The 23,204-nt window shown below is 37.7% G+C and overlaps 1 protein-coding gene across 1 annotated transcript in view; it reads right to left on the reverse strand.

Annotated features, from left to right (window-relative positions):
• The window catches only part of Mdga2 (MAM domain containing glycosylphosphatidylinositol anchor 2), a 779,363-nt gene that overhangs the window by 390,471 nt on the left and 365,688 nt on the right, over positions 1–23,204 (reverse strand). The window lies entirely within an intron of this gene.

Consider the following 23,204-nt stretch of genomic DNA (forward strand, 5'->3'; position numbering starts at 1 on the left):
ATCCTTTTTTAATCAGAAAGAATACTCTAGAACAGGCCAATGGGTTCGCCTGCATGGCCCCATAAACAAATAATATTCACTAATGTGTATACATTCATGGAAAAAAATACCCTGTAAAATGGATAGGTATAGGATATTAAGGTAGATTATTGTTTATACTAGCAAACTAATTTAATAAAATATCAGCCTTAGATAAGTTGCACTATTATGGATTCTTATATATTGATACAAATGTACAATATTTGTATATTCTTATTCCAGATAATTTGTATATTTATACAAACACAAAACCATATTTGTTGTAATGTACATATATTTCTACTCTTATTTGAAAGTTTGTATATTGATACAAATGTAAACTTATATTTGTCATACTGTATGTATGTTTTACCTCTGTTTAGGATATTTGGTATATTAATACATATTTAAGATTATTGCCTTATTACATATTGCACTATACATTCTCACTTCTGCTTTAGCTATTTTGTGTATTGTCACAATTTTGAGGTCATTGTCCTTTTACTGTACATTTGCTTACAGACTGTTTACCCTGTTTATGAAAAGCCTTAGTCCTTAGATTATCTAGGTAGATAAGACTTACGGATTTATAGTCACCTATGCTTGTCATCTCTATAGTTATGTTAGTTAGGTTCTCCAGACTTACAGAAACATATGTCAGATGGATAGGTAATCTTCAAACACTTCATAGACTTACAGAATATAGCATTTAAATGTTTCAATAACTTGGAATTTTGTTGACGTGAGACACAATTGCTCCTGGCAGCACTGATCTGATCCTGAGAGAATGTTGGGCTTCTGAGACATTACCATTTGAAAGTTTATCTTCATTTTGGCACAAAATTCCCTACTGGGCAAAGAACTGCCCTTGCCTTAACTGTTGACAGTAATATGGTCTAACAGATATTCTAGGCCTGTAGCCAATTTGAAAGCATCAATGATGCTGAGAAACTTTAGGTGACTGTCCAGGCTGCCAGCTGTCTCTGTTTACTATCACAAGACTCCTGAAAGTTGCTTACATCCTTCTCCCATTTTTCAGGTGCTATTATATTCCTTCTCTGGTCTTTGATAGGATCAAAGAATAACAGTATAGTTACAATCTTCTTATATCTTAGCTAAAACATATTAAGTATTAGATTCAGGTTCTCTATTGTAGGACACCTGTAGATGTAACCAACTGTCTTATTAAATAAGAAACACAGAACCAATGCAAAGAAGAAAGCCAAGAGGTCAGAGCTAAGAGCTAAGACCTCACCCCTTCCTCCTGCGGTGGTCCTACCTCTCTGAACCAAAGCTACTTCCTGTGTTAAAGTCTTTATATAGAGTTTCTGTTCTGCCTTCTCATTGGTTGTAAACCCAACCACATGACCACCTCATCACAGCCTGGCTATATAGACCTCCAGGTTTTCTATGGTTGGTATTAAAGGCATGTGTATCCAATAATGGCTGTATCCCTGAACACACAGAGACTTACCTACCTCTGCCTACCAAGTGCTGGGATTACAAGCATATGCCACCACCGCCCTGCTTTCCTATGGCTTGCTAATAGCTCTGACCCACGGGCAACTTTATTTATTAACATACAAATAACATTTTAATACAAATAAAATATCACCATAGACATCTTTTTGAATGATCTCTGTAATGTGCCATTTACCTATGCACCAGACTCCTCTGGATTTTAGTATGTGTCTCATTTGATGTTCTTGTTGGTTGTAGTTCCATCTTGTCTAGGTCATTATCTCTTATTCCTCCTGGACAATATTTGATAATCATTCCTGTTTGTGTAGGAGCTCCACCTCAACCCCTGGCACCCTGGCATCCCCATACCCAAAGAGTCTGGAATATTTGGAAGGAGTCTGGTGGAAGATCCACTTCAACTCCCCTCGGTGGAACCTCCAGATGATAAATTTTAGGTCTCCTGAAGGCCTCTCTGCTGAATTGGAATCAGATTGAATTGGAAAAGCCCAAGTTTAATGGGTAAAGCATTTCCTAGAGATTCTCAGGCCCCACAGAGAGGAGACAGGGATGCACTGGGATGCCAGAACGCCAGACCGGAAAACCCACATGTCTGTTTTCGGGCATGCTACTTATATACCCTGTGTGAGTGGTCTTTATTCTCTCTGGGTGAGGAGCTGTGTTTGGTGGGCTTTGAAGCAGTGGGTATGGGGAGGAGCTGTGTTTTGTGGGCTTTGAAGGGGCGAATTTAGGGCAAGATATGGAGAGAGGAGTTGAGGTGGATCTTCCACCACACTCCTTCCAAACAATTCCTATTGTATATAGTTTAGTATTAGGTTAGAACTTTCTTATTTAGACAAAAAAGAAGATGTAGTGGGTAGCTGTTTCAGCTTTGACCTTGAAGCACCACCTCAGTGAGGCAGGCAGTAACTGCCACACCGACCTATGACCTCCCCCTAGGGCATGGCCAAGATGGGAGCCCTTAAGACCCAAGATCCCTCCGTGCCAGCCCTCTTGGCTCCTTGTGATCTTGGATGCTGGGTGGCAGACCAAGTCAGAGTTCTCCAGAGAACCACGCTGGACTGCACGTCACCTCTCCCAAATCCTGTAACTAACCCCTTTACTGGCTGTAAGTTACCACAAAATATACCTCCTTTTTAACTACGTGGAGTTGCCTTGTTAAAGCCCCACATTAAGCAGGCACTTGAAAATATGTGAAATCTTTTTTCAATCAGAAAGAATAATCTAGAACAGACCAATGGGTTTGCCTGCATGGCCCCATTAACAAATTAACACTCACTAGTGTGTATACATTTGTTCACTTGAAATGTCCACTGGGAGTATGCAATGGGAAAAAAAAAATGCCCTGTAGAATGAAGGTAAAAAGTACACATCTGGAGCCTCAACAACCCAGGTATGAGTCTCAGGTCTTCTATCATGAACTAGTCTATGATTAATTGGGATTCCATAACTGTCTCAAATGCTTAAAGCCTTTGCTGCAATGGCTGGCACTGAATCTATCTGTATCTTATCTTATTTGATATACTTAAACATCACAGGCATACATAAACATATATAAAATAGAAAAATGAGGAAGATGAGGACAAATGCAAATTCTAATATTTCCCTCCTTTGGTCATGATTTTTCGCCCTAGCCTTCAGGCTCCTATTCTGAAGGACAGGAATTGAATAGGGAATGTTCTGAGCAACATGTAGTCAAAAGACAAATGTGGTCATCCATTGTCAAAACAGATCTGAAAAGTTGGGAGCAAGGACCCCAGTGTTTAGCTGATAGGCTTTGGTATCATGGACCTCACCTTCATGGCGATGAACAGAAGAAACTTTGAAAACCCAATTCTTTTTTGTGTTGAATTAAATGTCTGCTTTACTACTACAGTTTGACCTCTCCCACTGCTTCCCAGCAAAACAAGGCTGTTCAAGGTAGAGAACATATTTACCCGAACATTTAGATTAGTCATTGCAGGTAAGCTATTAATCTTTCTGTGTGTAGCTTTAAATCACAGTCAGTTTTGTGAGCATGAGTGGGTCTCCCAAGTTCACTGGAAAATTTAAGTGTTGCCACCAAGGAGGTGGTGGAGCACACTGTGGAGGAAGGTTAATTCAGCAGCAGCATCTCTCTTTCTGTTGCAGACCCTGGGTGTATCATTGCAGTGACGCTACTTTCCTGATGCTGATGTGTCATATTCTCACAGATTAAGCATGGGCAGCTGTTGCTGTATACTTGGTTAAGTCAATAAAAAATTTCATGTCCCACAAGCTCAAGGATTCTCTTAAATTTGGATTCTAATGATGAGTTTTTGTTGTGTTTTGCTTTTCCCTACAGCTTTATTATGATCTCATTGAAATGACCATAAAAGAGGTAGCATAAAGAAATATTTTTTTTTTCAAATTCCTCTGATAAAGACAATCCATGATATTTCCTTGCTGGGAAGTCACTGTTTGAATTATAAAAGATCTCTGCTGCTGCTGCTGCTGCTGCTGCTGCTGCTGCTGCTTCTACTGTGGTTAGTGGTTTGTGTGCGCATATATGTGTGTGTTTCAGTGGGGTCCTCACCAAGTAGGCAAGTTTTAGAGAGTGGAGTGAACAAGGAAATGTTATTTATTTTATGATCATTTTATCATGCTTGCTAGATAGAGATGTAGCCTGTATATACTCATTCATGTTAGACCCCAGTGCAACCCTCACACTTCATCTCATAGTGGCAACCACATTCCTAGAACAAAAGCATCCCATTTGCCTTTCAGATGGCTGAGGGTGATCTGCCTTTGTAAATATTCACTTGAAGGTCAATGTTACAAGCTATCCATTACACTGAGGTGGAAAATTAATTTGTGCATTTTATCCTACTTTTATTCATTTATTATTGATTGCCATATCTCCTGTTCTCCTTTGTAAAGAAAAATAACAATTTAACCCTGAGTTCCTAATAAGAATAAGGACCTTAATGATTAAGACCAACTTGTGATAAAGAATATCTTGTGAGCAAGCCAGACCTTCTCTATGGAAAAGCAAAAGTCTTCAGTCATATTCAATTTTGAAACAGACTTATATAGCATGAGCATAGTCAAACCACTTTTTAGTTTTTAAAATTTACCTCCATTGCTATTTCTTGAATTTCAGGAAGTAGGCTCTATATGCCAAGGTGCCCTTGCAGAATAATTTAATAACCACAGTTATTCTGGAATAGCAGAGAGTTTCTATTTCTGAAGCCATTCTATATTTGCACTTCTAGGATCCATATATAACACATTGACTAAAAACTCAATATAATTAAAATCCCTCACCACCTTTTCTGTTCTGAGATTTTTGGCAAATGAACCTATAACTATAGATATCTTCTTTTAAAAAAGTAAACAAACATAATAAATAGCAAAGTCTTTAAAGTGCTATTTACTCCAAGTAGGCTGATAATATTGAGTTGACAATATGTTGCAATCAATTTTAAAATCATGCTTTAGGAACTACATTAAAGTCGTCTTCCCTAGTACCATTCAAAGATGGTACTGTAGTGGCTAATCTTCCTTATCAATAGCATTTGATTTGGAGTAACCTAAGAGAAACACCCATAGGTACATCAGTGAGCATGTTTCCAGGGGCTTACCTGAAGAAAGGATGACACATCCAGAACTTGGTAACATCACCCAATAGACTTCAGTCCCAAACCAATTGAAAAACAAGTGAGTTTCAGCATTCATCTTTGTCTGTCTTCTAACTCTGGACATAATGTAACCAGCACACACAAGCTTGAATCCTCAAGCCTTCCCTCACATGGTGAATATCCTCCAACTCTTAGCCCAAATTAAACCCTCTTCCATGAGAAGGATAATGATGCACCCACACAATGCCTTTAACATCCTTCCCAACCATCATGTTCTCAGTCTGATCTGAAGAAAATGTTCTACATTGTAGGTTTTACTTATTTACAAAACTTCAATGTTTCCAACTTTTTCTTACTTAATTGTGAGATGTGCATCATTATCCTTCTCATCAATACTTTTCACCTTATCTTTTAAAATATTGCAACTTTTTTCCTATAAAAATACAAATTATTGCTTACAGGAAATGTGACTCTGAGTAAAAACTTATTGTAAATAAAGAAATATTACATATGACAAAATAATCTGATTAGATTTTTTTTTCAGATTTTACACTGTTCAGTGTTGTTCATTGTTGCTACCTATATTTCATGCTTTTGACTTTTGCCATTATTATTTATTATGACTAAGAAAACAATAAATAATTTAAAGCCTTTGAGCGGGTCAGTGGTATACTTTCTGGTTCTTCAGTATAAGGGTTACAATGTGGTTTAATTAATGAACACAGATTATAAGTCATTCTTTTGCCTTGAGTTTTAAACTGTGTGCTAGAGAGCCCAATATGACAAAGACTGGGCCTATCCATGTGGCATGTTGTATTCCCCTGAAATATATAGTCAGCATTATAGTAAAAGGGATTTTGAAGAATTTATTTACAGAAAAAAAAAAAACGATGCTAAAAACACAAGGGTCTGCTATCAATCAAATAATTTTTAAAATATAAAAGCAAAACTGAAACAACAAATTCAGAAACATTTTGGCCCGAATCCCTCAATTCAAGAAAGCCATGTGGCAACTGCTTCCAAGCCTTCATTTCTTAGAAACAGAACTACTCTATTAGAAGTCTAGATGAAATTTGAGATGTAAAGCAAAGGATAACCAGACTGCAACTGACAACTCCAGGGAGGCTACCTAGTAAAGAGGACCCTAAGAAAGACACAGGGATTGCCCAGTAACAGAGAAATGGATGAGATCTACATGAGCAAACTGGGGGTGGGGGTGGAGTAATGGAGGGCAAGGATTGGGGGAAAGAGAGCTTAGGGAAGCAGAAGGTCCCAGCTGGATTAGGAACAGAGTGGGAGAACAAGGAAAGAGATACCATGATAAATGAAGACTCCTCAGGAATAGGAAGAAGCAGAGTGCTAGAGAGGTCCCCAGAAATCCATAATGATGACTCTACTATATACTACTGGCAATGGTTGAGAGAGTGCCTGACCTGACCTACTCTGATGATCGGATGGCTAAACACCCTAACTGTCATGATAGAACTCTCATCCAGTGACTGATGGAAGCAAATGCAGAGATCCAAGGCCAAGCCCCAAGAGTACAATTGATGAGAGAGAGGAGGGATCATATGAGCAAGAGATATTGAGACCATGATTGGAAAAAGCACAGGGACAAATAGCCAAACTAGTGGAAACATATGAACTGTGAACCAATAGCTGAAGAGCCCTCATGGAACTGGACCAGGTCCTCTGGATAAGTGAGACAGCTGATTAACTTGAACTGTTTAGGAGGCCCCCAGGCAGTGGGACCAGGACCTGTCCTTGGTGCATGAGCCGGCTTTTTGGAACCTAGGGCCTTTTCTTGGCCTTTGCTTGGCCTTGGTGCAGGGAGGAGGGGACTGGACCTTCCTCAACTGAATCTACCAGGCTGGGATGACTCTCCAGGGGAGACCTTGCCTTGGAGGAGGTGGGAATGGGAGGTGAATTGGGGGGGGAGGGGAAGGCTGGGAGGTGGGAGGAGGGGGGACAGGGGAACCCATGGCTGATATATAAAACAACTAGAAAATCTCTTATATAAAATAAAAAAAGAAATTCTAATATAGTTGATGTCAAACTATGTAATTATTTCTTATTTAATAACAAGAATGTAAGTTGGGTTCAAAGTTACCTCTTATCAATAATGATGTGATATCATTACTCTTCACTGTCCTCAAAACATTCTTCACAGTTGTAGAAAGTGAATTCTGTAAGTAGGCATGCTGGTTTAATGAGAATGAGTTGTTAGGTATATAAGCTGTCATTCAAAATAGTCATAAAGAGAAAGTGTGATTTGAATTAGCAACATTTAATTAAAAAAAAAGGAATATCCAGTGTGAAGTGGAGGATGGTGTGGATGTATCACAGCTGGCCAAAGAATGATAAGGAGTGGCAGCCATAGCAGTTTAGGTGACTGTGTGGGATAGAAGACCAGGAGGATACTCAGCAGCGAAGGAAACAATGCGTGCATAATCATGGGATCATGTTTCTAAGCATTACCACATGTTGTCTGATAAGTGTGCAGTTAAGAAGGGCACAAGAGGACTAACTGCTTCAGCATGAAGAGGAAGAAGTGAGGTATGCTGTTAGCAAGTCTCCCTACCATCTCTGTAATTCACCAACTGTTTTCTGATTGGTCACTAAGATGCATCAACTGCCAATCTGAGGCCCAGAATGCTTTTCACTGAACTATGGTTGTTCTGCAGGTGAACCTTATACCCAAATTTAATCACATCTTTCAGGATTATTGGGCAATAGAAATGCAGCATATGCCAACCCAGGATGTATATCTTGAAGCTGTACACCTCGGAGAATCACTCATGTCATGTCTGCCAAGAAAATCACACAGCTTCTGGAGGGTATATCTGAAAGCATTGAAGATATTTGCCAAAAGATTGTTTTCAGACTTCAATAATACAGTAGAGTCTCTGGTGGAGTGGAAACCATATTTTGGTTCTGACAGACACAATGGAAGCAGCAGCCTTTCATTTAGAGAACATTTTTGGTTTATGCAGAACCCCTTCGGTGCGTCGCAAATTTGTAATCTGGCCCGAGATCAGGCCTGTTGCCATGAAACAGCTGCTGAACATTTTCCTAACTGTAGGAAACAATACTCGTGTCCATAGGAAGTGTTCTTACTGCAGACAAATAAAGCCAACACGTACAGATGGAGACACAGTGGAGAGAACTGTCACTCTTTGGCTTCCAGGTGTATGCTCTGTAGAAATACTAACACCCATCAGGAATAACTTAGACGAAAAGCAAAGTTTCCAAGTTGGGATATGATGAGTACTATTGTAAGGCTGAAGAAAATAGACCATACATTTTATACAACACTGATAAGAGTTCCTATCACTTGATTTGTATAGATGACCACCAGAACTATGGGAGATTTTAAGATGATAAGGATTCTAGCATGCTCATCCTTCTTCTTCTTTTTTTTTTTTTTTTTTTTTTGGATTTTTTCGAGACAGGGTTTCTCTGTGTAGCTTTGCGCCTTTCCTGGGACTCACCTGGTAGCCCAGACTGGCCTCGAACTCAGAGACATCCACCTGGCTCTGCCTCCCAAGTGCTGGGATTAAAGGCGTGCGCCACCACCGCCCGGCGCATGCTCACCCTTCTAACAATACCCATGAGACTCCATCCCCATGACATCCCCCTCACACCCTCATGAAAGCATCCTTGTACTCACTATCAGTATCTTATCGCGTTTCTGCCTCAAATAGCCTACACTACCTAAAGAAAAGATGCTAAAGACTTCTTTAGACTCTGCTGAGGCTTATGACCCTATCATGACCATGACCTCCATCTGTCATGTGGAAACTGTGGACCAGCAGCTCCTGAGTGTCCCAGGTACCACAAAACACTGTAGCGACTGTATTCGGGTAGATATCGCACTGGAGAGAAACGGGATGCTTCCCCAAGACTTGCAATGGTCACCACAAAGTAAGTGGAACTATTTTTTTTTTTTTTGATAAACAGTATAATCAATTTCAAATGGTATAAGATGGACTTAAAAGTAGCCAGCAGCAACATCTGGGGTGGTGGGTAGGTAGCCTATGCGTTTCCCCTACTAGAAAAGGAAAGATAGATGACAAGTTTCCACATACAGAGGTCTTCTGGTAGAATCATAGTGATCCGTCTGAATTCGTTTGTGGAAGGACAAGGAGAGGGGCGTTGGAATTAGTTCCAGAGAGCATTCTGAGTTGAACCTTCCAGACCTGTCTCCACTTTTGTGGGTTTAAGGAAACACTGCACTTTCTCTTTTCCTGCTCATCATCCCCCCTCCCCATTCCTTCTCCTCAGTCCTCCCTCCTTTTGTCTCTTTCTTTGTGTTGGTCAAGTCAAAGATCCTACTGCCTCCTACAAAGTGAAAGCAGTGGTGGCCAAATCCCTCCATTCTGTTGGAAAAAAAAATAATGTTGAGTCTATAGAATTTTCCCAGAGTGCTTTGAAGCAAGACTTAACACTGTTCACAATAATCAGACAAAATTAAGGAAGGGGGACATCCTAAAGGAGTAAGGACATGTCTAAAGGGATGACATTTTACAATTAGGGTTACTTGGGCTTTCTGAAAGGCACACTTTCCTAAAGTTTACTATAATCTTTCAGATGTTTAGCTAATTAGCTGCACAGTGGACCCTTGCACAAACATTTTCTCTCACTAAGCTATGTTATATATTTATTCTTATAAAAGAAAAGCCATGGAGCTTTGAAAGGGCCCATTACCAGCCCATTACTCTAGTCCTTCAGGCCACTCTACATATAAAGAGTATTTAGTCAGTTGCCTTCTCAGCAACCAGTGTCCTTACTCAAATATTTTTTAAAAGATTGAAACACGCCTTTAATCCCAACACTCGGGAGGCCGAGCCAGGTGGATCTCTATAAACTCGAGGCCAGCATGGTCTACAGAGCAAGATCTAGGACAGGCACCAAAACTACACAGAGAAATACTGTCTTGGAAAAAGAAGAAAGAAACATGTACCTTTCTTAAAACAACTATTATATTCATTTCTTCATGGAAAGGACACTGTACCTTTAGTGGGACTATTTCAGGGCCCATAACTAATACTGAGAAAGAGTAGAGATAAATCATGATAAACAGCAAGTAATATTTTGTTATGAAAAATTTACAACATTATTAAAGAAAATTAAAAAATTTTAAGCTATAGATCTGAAATGTATTTTGTTAGTGTTTGCTTCTAAAAATATTAGTAAAAATGATGAGAAACTCTAGAATCAGGAACATCCTAGGCTCTTTAAAGAAGCAAGGCCATCTTTTATAGATTTTAAGATAAAATTACCACATCTGTGGCTTCTGTAGATAATAGATGAGAAAACTTGAGTACAATGGAGCAAGCAGAGCTGTGCTGTTAGAGAAGACACCTTTGAGTGGCTGTTTTCACCCACAAGGCTAGAGTCGTTCCATATACACTAAAAAGACTGAAGGAATAAAGTCTGGAACAGTACCAACGGCTTCCCCCTTGCAACCCATTACACCAGGCAGCATTTCCCTGTAGTTGTGATTATTATATTACGACTTGATTACTAACTATTATTGCCACAGTTGGAGACCTGAAAACACAGCATGAGGCCATTTCCATTAAAGGCACATGAACGTCCATAACAAGCTCTGGGGTTGCTGGGCTGCTGGTGGGGTTAAACTAAGAAGTGCATAAGCATCTACTTAAGATGCTGTTTGAAGGAGTACCACAGCTTACATCATTATTTCATTTAGTTCTTACCACAGATTTTTCCATTAAGCAATGTTAGATACTTAAACACTACATTGAGGTTATTTTTTGCTCTAAAAAAAAAATAAAAAGGTAATACAATTTTTTTTTCTAGTCATTTTCCAGCGTACTAGAGTTTGCTATTGAAGAGATTTGCAATCTTGATTTTGCCTGGCAGACCGAAGTGGCTCCACCAAGAATGTCCATCATATTAAGTGGCAGAAATGAGACACAAAAGCACAGGTGACCGAGCCCATAAGAGGGACATATGCTATTTACACAACCAGAGAGAAAGAAACGAGGTGGCTGTCATTTTGCCAGCCAAGATAATCTAAACTAATAAAAAAAAAATGTAGTTTTAACTACATTGTTTGATGTTGTGGGAGGAAAGGAACAACCATCCCATCTTTCATCTCATCTTGTTCCCCATGCGGCTCAAATGACAAGGTATCTGGAGATAAGTTCTTCTACAGTGTTTTTGAGTCAAAATGTAGCCGAGACAAAAGACTAAACTCACCTCAGCATTTCGCAGGGGCTGTTAAGCAGTTTCAGACCACAAGTGCAGGGACCATTTTCATCAAGCCTGAGACAGTGTGTGTGTGTGTGTGTGTGTGTGTGTGTGTGTGTGTGTGTGTGTGTGTGTCTGTGTGTGTTGGAGTGTATACATCTAAAATAATAAACATATCTAAGGAAGATACATTTTTTTAGTTGATTTCCAAACTCAAGCGGTTTGTTTACTTGGGTGATAACTTCCCCTACAGCAACCTCATAGAGGAAAAAGAACAGAGAAAGGTTAGAGCTGTCTCTTTCATCCTGTGAAAACGGACTGCTCTTCAGTCTTACTTGACAACTTTGGCCAGTGTGTGAGAACCTTAACTTTAATTATCAAGCCATAGACTCTTCATATGCTCTGATATGAGTGGCAGGCTACAGAACCACATTATTAAAAGAGGAACTTAAAAATGACTCTGAACTGTGCTGTGTGGCTGTGTGTCTATGTAACTTCCTATCCTGCCCCAGGTTTCAACTCTATTCCCCTTTGAAGAAGCACTACTCTATTATTCACAAGAGCTTCCCTTCTGTATTCCTTCTTCTTCTTCTTTTTTTTTTTAATTTCAAACATTTAAACATAATGATTTCTGATCTATTGCCCATTATGAGGTGGTTTTTTTTTTTTTTTTTTGGTGGGGGATGCAAAAAAAATGCAAGAAATTGTATGACCACATTTGTTGTCTGGCTATTTAAAAGTTTGTGTAAGGATATTTCACAAAATGATACAAACGTGGATGAAATTTAAAAACTGAAACTGTGGTGCCAGTTCTTTTTGCAAAGGGAGATTCTGTGAGAAAGTGTAACAGGTTCATGTAGAGCCTGTGGAGCAGAGTCTGTGATGTAGAAAGGTTCTAGAAATGCTGCCCTAGAACAGGTCATCAAACAGCGGCAAATATTACAGATCAGAGTCCTCATCTCCTCCCTGTGCTGGCTCTGCTAAGATCTTGAGCAAAACAGACAACCATTTTCCCTCTGAGTGCTTAGCAAGTCCGGTAATGTTAAGAAACAACTCAAAAGGACTCTTCTTCATTTTGGGTTTTAAAGAAGCTAACCAAATAAATGGAAATAATCACACTATTGGGAAAAACAAACCTTTGGTTTATTCAATGGAACTAATTGTCAAAATTTACGTTTTAATATTACTGATAATCAAATGCCTGCAGCTCATTTTATAGCTGTTTCCATTACTCTGTTGTAGTTTTACTAAGTTAATCTGTTAAAGTACTGCATAAAACAATACACATGCAAACAAATTAAATTGCACTTTAAATATCTCACACACACACACACACACACACACACACACACACACACACACACGTGACCATATAGATGTCATTGTTTTCTTATGAGATAGCAACACATCATTATGCGAGCTTAGCTCAGGGAGACCTCAGTCAATAAATGTTTTCCTTGCAAGAAGGAGAATCTGACTTTGAAACCCAGAACTCACCTAAAAAAAAAAAAAAAAAAAAAAAAAAAAAAGCCAGTGTCATGGTACACACCTGCAATCCTAGTGCTTGGAAGGCGGAGACAAGAAGATGGCTTGAGGCTCATCGGCCAGCCACCCTAGCTCAGTCTGTGAGCTCCAAATCAACCAAAGAGAGACCTTGTCTCAAAACTAAGGTGGATAGTGTTCCAGAGAAGTGATATTCAAGGTTTACCTCCACTTCCTCCCCACCGCCACCTCGCTTCCCTTCCCGGAAGCTGACATACATGCACTCATACAATTGGTTAGTATAAAAAAAAATTCTGGGGAACAGGGAAGGAATTGGAGGGTGGGAAGTGTGGAGTGGAAATGATGTAAATATTCATGTAAGTGCTCAAGTGAGAAATTCTCACAAAATAGTAATATAATAAATATAAAAAGATCCTCGGTTGCAGGAAAATCTGTAAGACATTTGGGCCAACTAAATAAGCATTGCTATTATTCCAAGGATAAATCTTTGGAGGGTCTCAGCAGCCTAAGGTGAACTTTGGTCTTTGAACCCAGGTTTCAATTTCTATAAAAGCAGAGGTTTTTATGTAGTTTACATATTAGGATTTAATTAGGTTTGGGTGAGAAAGGCTGTTCAGAAAAATCTTGCAGTCTCTAAGTTTGAGGACTGTCTACGTTCTTCAAGTACAATTTTGGACAGAAAATCAATTTATGAGTGTTACTTAGTGCTTCAAATGTCAAACTCATGCCAAACTATATGGTGCTGTTATTAGTGAAACTAACAGCAACAAAATACTTTGAAAAAATATGTAACATATGAATAATGAGGTTTCATTGGTACCATCCAACTCTTCCAAATATACAGAGGCAAAGATAAGTCAGAGTTAATTAATGATGTTTTAAAGGCTTAATGGAACTGTAATGATCACAAGGCCTCATTGATTTATAAATTATCTATTCTGATAAAGAAAAGTGAGTCTGAGGTGCCATTTTTTTTAATCAAATCATATTAATATCCCAGTGCATTTTGTTCTGTTAGAAATAAGATAGAGATCCTATGTTCTTGTATGAAACACAGGCAAGGATTTTTCCTGCCCATGGGTTCTTTTCAACATTCTAAAATTCTGAAATCTTGTTCGAAAGGCAATTTGAAGGTAAGGGGTAACGCATTGAAGTCCAGCTGTGTATTTCCTACATATAAATTATGCAAGACATTGGCAAGCATAAAAATAAAATAATTGATCTCTGAGGGTAAGGATCTTTTAGCTTGTTATTAAGGATAGACAGACAAAGTGTTTACAAAGCTAACACATATGTATACAGCAGCATAAAAGGATAGATAATTGAGTCAAATTAAAGTTCTGGGGGAATTTCTCTGGAAGCCACATTTAACCTTAGGTATTAGAGAAAAGCAGACTGAGTAAGCTATTGTTTAAACATAATTTGCAAATGATATGATCCATGGATTTATAGCTTATAATTCAGTGTTCAGCACATTTATGCATATGGTTCTACAACTGCCTTGAAGTCTATTTTTAGGACATTCTGTCGCCTCTAAAAGACACCCTGCTACCATCAGTTGGCATTCACTCTTTCTCCTTACTGCCCCTGCTATCCCAGCCATGCCCTAACCAGCCCACTTTCTGTCACTTGAACATGTCTATTATGTACATTTTATATAACTGGGGGTGAGCAACATATGACCTTTTATGACTGACATCTTAACACATTTTAAAGTCCATCCTTATTACACTGCATATTATTATTGAATAGCATCTCATTATACAGACAGGCTATATTGTGCTTATCCACTTGTCAGTTGCTACGTATTTGGGATTTTCAACTTTGATATTTTATGAGTAATATATGAGTATTTATGTACACAAGATTTTTTAAAGGCTTATTTTTGTTTTTACTTTATGAGTGTTTCATATACATGTATGTAAGTACATTGCATGCAGGCCTGGTGCCCAGAGAGACCAAAAAAGGGTACTGGATCTCCTGGAGTTAATATGGATGACTGTGAACAGCTGTAAGGGTTCTGGAAACTGAACACAGGAGCTTTGCAAGAGCAGTAAGTACTCTTAACTGCTGAGGCATCTCTCCAGCCCTTGTATGCACCAGGTTCTTGTGAACTTGTTTCTATATTGTGAGTTTAAAGCTCCGAATGGATTTAGTACACCATACAAAATTCATTGTTTAATATTTTGTATACTTAACAAATTGTTTACCAAGGTAGGGGTAATATTTTAAAGTCCCTCACATAAATTTGAGGGTTCAAATTTCCCCATATCCTCCTCTGTATTAACTAATAATACTTAATTAAAAAATCTTAAATGCTTTAAAGATAGCAATCTCTTGACAGTTCTGTTTTGTATTTTCCTAATGACTAAAGATATGAGGTATCTATCTTTTGTGCCCATTGATGCAAAAAATTCCTATATTTTTGGAGAGCTGATTTAGATTTTTTCCCATTATAAACTGTGTCAACATTTTACCATTAAGTTGTAATTGTGCTGTCCATACTCTGTATCAAGGTTTCTCACTATGTACAATTTGTAAATGTTGTTTTTCATACTGTGAGCCTCTCTTCAGTGTTTTTCTCTTTCCTCCCTTCCTTCTTTCATTTTTTTAGACAATGTCTCACTATGTAGAACTGGCTGACTCGGAACTTGCTATGTAGAAAAGGCCATCCTCAGACTCACAGAGATCTGCTTAGTTTGGCCTTAGGAGCCTTTTGTAGCAAGCTTTCTTGTAGCCCTATCTTTGTTCTGCCAGCCCACAAACAGTGACCTGGAGACTTATGATTTACTAGGAAAGCTTGGCCTTAGCTTAAGGCTTTTCTCAACTAGCTCTTATAATTTAATTAACCCATTTTTTTTAAATCTATGGTCTTCCATGTGGCTAGATTACCTCTTCTTATCACATCTGACATGCTCTGAATCTGCTGGCAAAATCACATGCCTACATTCCTCCTCCAAGTTTCTCTCACCCTGCCCAACTGTTCTGCCTATACCTCCTGCCTAGCTATTGGATGTTCACTTTTTTATTATGCCAATCACAGCAGTATGTCTTCACAGAGTGTATAAATATCCCACAACAGTCTCCTATGTAAATATGATCAGGTATTCTTTATAAAAGTCAAACTATATTTCCTTGTTTTTTAAATTATGTTTTGGCATTCTTTTGGAGAAAAGTAAGACACTGTTTAGATGGATGAGGACATCAAGTCTTCAAGACAATACTAATTGAAGAAACTATATCACACCAATCTGATATTTATGACAAATCCCAGCATCCTGTTAATGTGCCTCAGAATTCCCATATGTGGAGATGTGGAAATATAGTAAAAATAATCATGTTTCCTTTGGCTTCATGTCTCCCCAGATTATTTACACAAGAAATAAATATTTCACTATTATATAATATATAAATGAAAACATCCACACAATGTACTAGGAAGTGGTAGATTAATATATTAGGATGCTAATAAGTTATAAAATTTTGATGAGATAACTTAATGTATTAAATTACCCTTATAAAAACAAAATGTTTTTATTACCCTAAGTTAGAATTGATAATAGCTCATGCTATTCATCCAGTGTAAATGGCATTTGAATTAAAATTTTTTTCCCATTTAGAAAGATACTAGAAAAATGACATATTGCATTCCTGTAACTATATACCTGTAGAATGCTGATGCAAATTCTGTCTGAGCTATGTGTCTTTTGGATTTGATGGCTTGTTTGGTCACATTGATCTAAAGTATACATCCTTTTGTTTTTTTCTTCTGAACTCCAACAGAAACTCAGTACTTTACAGATTTTGTCACACTCATTATCTTTTTATTAACCTTATTTCAACTCTTTGATCTCACAGACGAGATATATTCTCCATTTATCTATACAAAACCCATATTCAGAATGGCTAGGTCACTAGCATGGAGTAAAATACTGGAGCTGCAAGATGAAAATCCGATCACTCTGCCCTTGCTGGTTCAGGGTGGGGCTTGACCATGACTGAAAGCTGAGGGGGACAGAGAAACTGTGACATTATTCGCATTGCAAAGGGCCCCTGAAGCCCTTCTCCAGCCTCCTCTGCCTGAAATCACATCCTTGTATGTTTCTTACTGCTCTGCCCTGATTCCCTTAATTCTTCTACCAATTTTGTGTGAATACTTCCTTTAGAAATATCTGTGCACCATGTCTTACTTCAGAAACTGCTTTGAGTGAATCTTAACCAAGAGAGTCTTAGACGATACACAATGAAATGCCTATTTAGGTATTCAGGGTAGTCTTTTACTTTTTAAAGACAGCTATAATTAAATGTACGTACCATTTACTCCATTTTGTCAGTTGCTTTGCCCCTCACTACACTATGAAATGCCCCATAAATATACGTTGGGTAAACAATCGTGAATCATTAAATCAGTGGACACGTATAAAACACATATTCGCTCTGAGTCATTACTATGCCCTGGATTGAGCAGTGTTAAATACAGTGGGACTTCAAAAGGAAATCTATTTAGTTGCAGATGGAAAACATGGTAAGATGAATGAGATTTTAGAAATTGAATTGTTTGGTGAAAACTTCGTAAGTCACTTGAATCTACCTGCCAAAATATGAAACGTTAGTCCAAGTGAAATGTGAAGAGGACAGAGATTTAAAATTCAGGAAGGATAATCGCTCATGCAGCTCTCTGGAATGTCTTCATAACTAGGCTTGGCCTTAAGCACCCGACAAAGGCCCACCTCAGGCTACTCAGAAACTCTGTAACTATGAATCTGATCCAAAGTATGTAATTCCTCCTAATGGAGCCGTCATGTGATAAGGAGACCTGGAGATAACCTAAACTAGCCCAGAGAAGGAGTAAAGAGTAAATGGAGGACACACGTCGGGGATGCCAGGTAGCAGCCATGGGAAGGAACAGAGAGGATTTTTAAAAGGAGAATTGAGATGAGCGAAAGGGATAGAAAGCAGAAAGACACACTTTGAAGTTCAACATCTACTAGTCCAGAAGTGTGGAAATGCTAAAGTAAGTGAGAGGATCAGCTTCCTCCACAGGGGTTGAATTTAATATGAAGGATAAGAGTAATCAAAATGGATGGTTATTCTTGTTTTGAGTCCAGAAATGAGAAAGCAATGACTCTAGGGAATACTGCCCCCTAGCGGGACTCTGTGTGAAAGACGCTCTTCTACCACAAACTGGAATGCTGAACCAGTTTGAGGATAGCCAGGCATCAGGTCTCTGAACCAGTTCTAAACTGAGTCTCAAATCGTTTTCCAGTAATGTAAGTTGTACATTACGTGTCGAGGCTTACTGGAAAAAGCTATATTAAAATGATGAATTTCCCTTCTAATTTCTGGAGAATAATGCAGTTTTGAATGTATGCATTGTTAACACTGTAATCCTCAGAGTCCAAGGGGTACTTTTCCCTAAACGACCAAAGATACCATAGCCTATTAATACCCAAATCACTTACATAACATAGCAGACGACTTAAATATTTTTCTTAGGATTTAAGTATCCTCTGTGTTACCTACCTATACAGTAATATCCAAAATACTTCCCACCGTATACTTTGGAGGATGGTAATAAACTTCATGCATGTTCAGAATATTTCATATTGCAAAAATATTCTGGACTCGCCTGAACATGCAGATACATAAGGCATACGGTTCGTAATTCAAAACTAATATTCAAGATATGGCAAAACATACCACATATCCTATCTATTTTAGCTGAAATAGTAGAATATACTACTGTTTTTCTTTTAGGAATATCCCATTAATTTCCAAGACAAATGTTAGCAATGGATTTTTGTCCAACAGTTTTGTCTTTGCTTTCTTTAACTAAAAATTATCTTCCTGACTGAATAGCAGAAAATGTAGCTTTAATAGCTGCATAATTTTTATTTAACACATTTACTTATTTAATTCCTGAAATTTAACACTTAAGATATACGCATTATTTGCAGCACAAATGTTTGTAAAGAAAACTTCATGTATATAGGTTGCATAATGCACCCTAGCCACACATGCAAGAAGATGTCTGTAAGATGGAGGCACTGTTCTGACATCACTGTCAAAATTCTAAGTCCATTTTTTTTTTAAACCTTTACTTATCCTGGCAGGAGTGGCACATGCCTTTAATCCCAGCACTCAGGAAGCAAAGGCAGGCAGATCTCTGAGTTTAAGGCCAGCTTGGTCTACTGAGCAAGTTCCAGGACAGCAAAGATTACCTAGAGAAACCCGTCTCAAAACAAACAAACAAAAACAAAAAACAAACAAAGACAAAAAACTTTACTTATTTAATGTTAAGTATTTTGCCTGCATTTGTGTCTATGAATCACATACCATGGAATTTATAAGCGTGTGTCTGATCCCCTGATCTGGAGTTACAGACAGTTGTGAGCTGCCATGTGGGTACTCAGAATCAAACCTGGGTTCTCTAGAAGAGTAGCCAGTGCTCAGAGACACTGAGTCATCCCTTTAATCCTATATCCATTATTCTTAATCCTCTTTTCCAAACTGTCACATTTATAATTTTTGCTCTCATCAGGAGTATATGTGATTATGTTTTCTCCCCAATACTTACTGATCATATATTATCTGTTACTATTTTAGGTCAACTTACTTAAGAGTTTTCATAGTGTTTTCATTTTCCACTTTCATCATGCTTATTAAATACCATATCATTATAATGTGTGTTTGGTCTGAAATGTTTTTTTTTTTTATATGACATGCTTCTATCTTGCTAAAAGCATTATCTGCCTTTATATACAAATGTAAATATAAAGGTTTGATGTAAAGCTGAAATTGCTGATTAAATATGCAAAGATAGCTAAGAATGATGATGCATGCCTCTAAGCCCTGCAATAGGGGGATAGAGGCAAGAAGATCAGGAGATCAAGGTCATCCTTGCTACATAGCAAGTTCAAAGACTGCTTAAGCTACAAGGAAGATTCAGTTAAAAAAAAAAGGAAAGAGAGAGAGAGAAAGAAGGAAAGAAAGAGACAAACAAATAAAGAAAAAAAGCTGACAGATAAATGTTTCCAGAAATTCAGTTATCCTACTCCATATTAAATAGCATATTCATTGGGTGGCAAGATAACTGAATGGGTAAACGTCTACTGTGGTGACTTGAGCTCAATTCTCAGAATGCAAGTAAAGGGCCAGGAGAGAGTCCACTCTATAAAATGGTCTCCTAACCCCCACATGTGCACCATGGCGCGCGCGCGCGCACACACACACACACACACACACACACAGCAGGGGCGTTCGAAAAGTGAAGAAAGTGACATGGCTTTTTTGTAAATGAAAAATCCTTCTGAATATACAAGATGAAAAGGCAAGAAAAGTCTCTGTTTATACGATTAATAGTTATGCTTGAAATATCATTTAATGAAATAATCATAACACGGAACTAGTTGTTTTATTATTTTGCTTATAGCTATTGATCTTTGGTATACATTGAATGGTATTTTTAAATGGACAGGCTGAGGTGACAGTTACTGGAAGGACAGGCATGATGGAATTAGAAAGAAAAAAAGATATTGAAAGGTGTTAGTAAGTTTGTAAGTAATGGAAAAATCTGTAAGGAATGAATGAAAATTAATCCAGGCTTTGATTTAAAAAAATAAAGTATAATGGGCTTTGGAAAGGGATGGTATGGTGACTCACATGCTATTTTGACAGTGTTTTAAGACTCATATTGTTTGGTTTTGGTTTTGAATACAATATAAATTAATTTGCAATAATTTGCTCACAGCTTTGTTTGTATCTGTTTTATATGCAAACCTAGAGTAAAACAAACTCCCCACGCTCCTGAAGTATTCCTTTTTAGGAATACAAATGACATGAGCATCATTTCCTTATTCTTATGTATGTGTGTATGATGTGCTTGTGTGTGTGTGTGTGTGTGTGTGTGTGTGTGTGTGTGTGTCTGTGTGTCTGTGTGTCTGTGTGCCTATTCTCATGTGAGTGTTAAGGCATGCATGCTAGAGTAGGCATGTGAAATTAGAACACAAATTTAGCTTCTCTTCTCTCCTCTTGTTTGAGACGGCCACTGGATGTTCCCATTGCAGATTAGCTGGCCTGTGAGTGTTCAGGGATTTACCTGTCTTGGCTGGTTTCCTCCAATTATGGATATAAGCTACTGCCTCTGGCTTTATGTGAATGCTGGAGATCCAAACTTAGGTCCTCACATTTGGGAGACAAGTACTTTATGCACTGAGCCATTTATCCAGTACTCACTTTTTACTTTGGATGTGGATTTCAAGAACAACTATGTGAACTCTAAAAAAAATGAATCTCGAGGAGAAAAACAGTATGCATTATACCCTAAGTTAAAACTTCTTAATGCTAGGCAAATGTCATTGTCATATTCTTAAACTCCTTATCAGATGAGTATGTTTTTGCATTTTTTTGTCTTTTAGAAATGCCAATAACACTATGGTTGTATCTTTAAAGTTTTAATTGAAATAATTTTTACTGTTTAATGAACTCCTAGTAATTATACATAATTATGGAATACAGTGTGATTTAATACATGTATACACTGGAGAAGGACAAAATCAACATAATCAGCATTTCCTAATTTGGAAATGTTTAAAATGGTTTTTTATAGTTATTTTGAAATAATCAATAAGTTAATGTTAAATAAAGTCACTGTACAGTGTTAAGAAACACTAGCATTTTCTGTCCTACCTAACTGTACTTTGATACCCATTACACACTTTGATACCCATTACCCAGTCCCTATATGTTACCTCTTCCTTGCCTACCCTCTACTAAACTCTTGTACACTGCATATATTAATGTTTATGAATATAGAAATTATGGAAACAAGCATGGAGGTTTCTAAGAAAAGTTACAATAGAGATATCACATGATGCAACCTTCTCACTCTTAAGAAAGAAAATGAAGTCAATGTGTGGAAGAGATGCCTTTATGCTCGTGTTTGTTTCATTACTGTTCATAATCTTCAGGAAGTAGAATCAATGAGGTATTCATAACAAATGAATGTAATATGTATGTGCAAGTGAATGTTATTCAGCCATAAAAGAGACCGAAATCCTGTTATGTGGGTCAACATGGGTAGAATTAGAAGGAAAGAAGACAGAGATAGAAAAACAGATAAGGCATCTCCTTCTAATAAGGTTAATCATTTAAATTAAACATCAAATGTTCTTTTCCTGCAACTATATTAACAAGGTGATGGCAAGGATGCGGAAATATCTCACAGAGAGCTCCATTAACTATGTCTATAGTGAATAAAAATAAAATATGATCCAGTCAAGTAAGGTCATTTACAGTAGCCAAGGTTAAAAATTATGCAAGAAACAGAACGGGAGCCACCTGAATATTTGAAAACACAGGGGACTAGAGTGGGAAGAATTTGGGGTAGAATCTGGTGGCCATCTTGTCTCTGTCCCAGCAGAATGTGTTCATGGTCTCATCATATCTTTCAAAGCATTTTCCAAATTCTTGTGAAATATAGAGAAGATAATAGGATATAACCAAAACTGCATTGACTTTCTAACAGAGTATAATCAAATACGCACATCTTAAATAAATTACACATGCAGGAAATAAGATTGTCCTTAGAGAAAGACAGTTGGCTCATTAAGTGAAATTCACAAGGGTGCAAAACGTCAATGTAGAATGAATATTAATGTATCAATATCACATACACTTCTGAGATTCAGCCATTATGTGAATGAATGTACTAATATTAATATATCTAAAGAAAGGATGTCTCAATAAAAACAGGAAATGATCAATCTTGTTAACAGAAAATCAGGTTTCTATAACTAATTGTCATTGGGAAATATTTCTCTTGGATTCAGACCTAGGCTTCTTACCCCTTGGCACATGAGAGAGCCTCAGGTGCCTCCACTGACAAGGCTTGCTTCCCAATTATCAGTGATTTGGTTTCTTAGCTGATTTCCTAGGAGCACAATCCTACTTTGGAAGAGCCATGCCCAATCCATTGCCATTCCAAATTTTGAAACGATGTTTTGATTATGATTATCCTTTATTTTACCTTGCTCGCTCAGACTGACCAGTGGAACAATCTGCTACCTCTAGATTTGGAGTTCTCATCATGAATATCAAACCTGATTTTGGGATTGTCTGTATGCATATTACCTTTTATGAAATTAGGAAAATCAAATTAGTCCTTAATATGTTCACTTGTATCAACCAAGCCAGGTTTATGAGCTTAAAAAAAATTAGTACTAGAACCTAGAGTGCCCATTTTAGCAAGAAAAGTGTTCATTTGTGAAGAGCTGTGTGAGAAAACAAGGATCCATGAGTAGGTGGTACCCCTTTCACTGGTGGGGAGAGCTGGCAGAAGTTCAGTTTATATATCAATTCACTCTTTTAAAGTTCTCTCTTCTCCAG

The sequence above is a fragment of the Peromyscus leucopus genome, chromosome 14, assembly GCF_004664715.2.
Source record: "Peromyscus leucopus breed LL Stock chromosome 14, UCI_PerLeu_2.1, whole genome shotgun sequence".
Lineage (NCBI taxonomy): Eukaryota > Metazoa > Chordata > Mammalia > Rodentia > Cricetidae > Peromyscus > Peromyscus leucopus.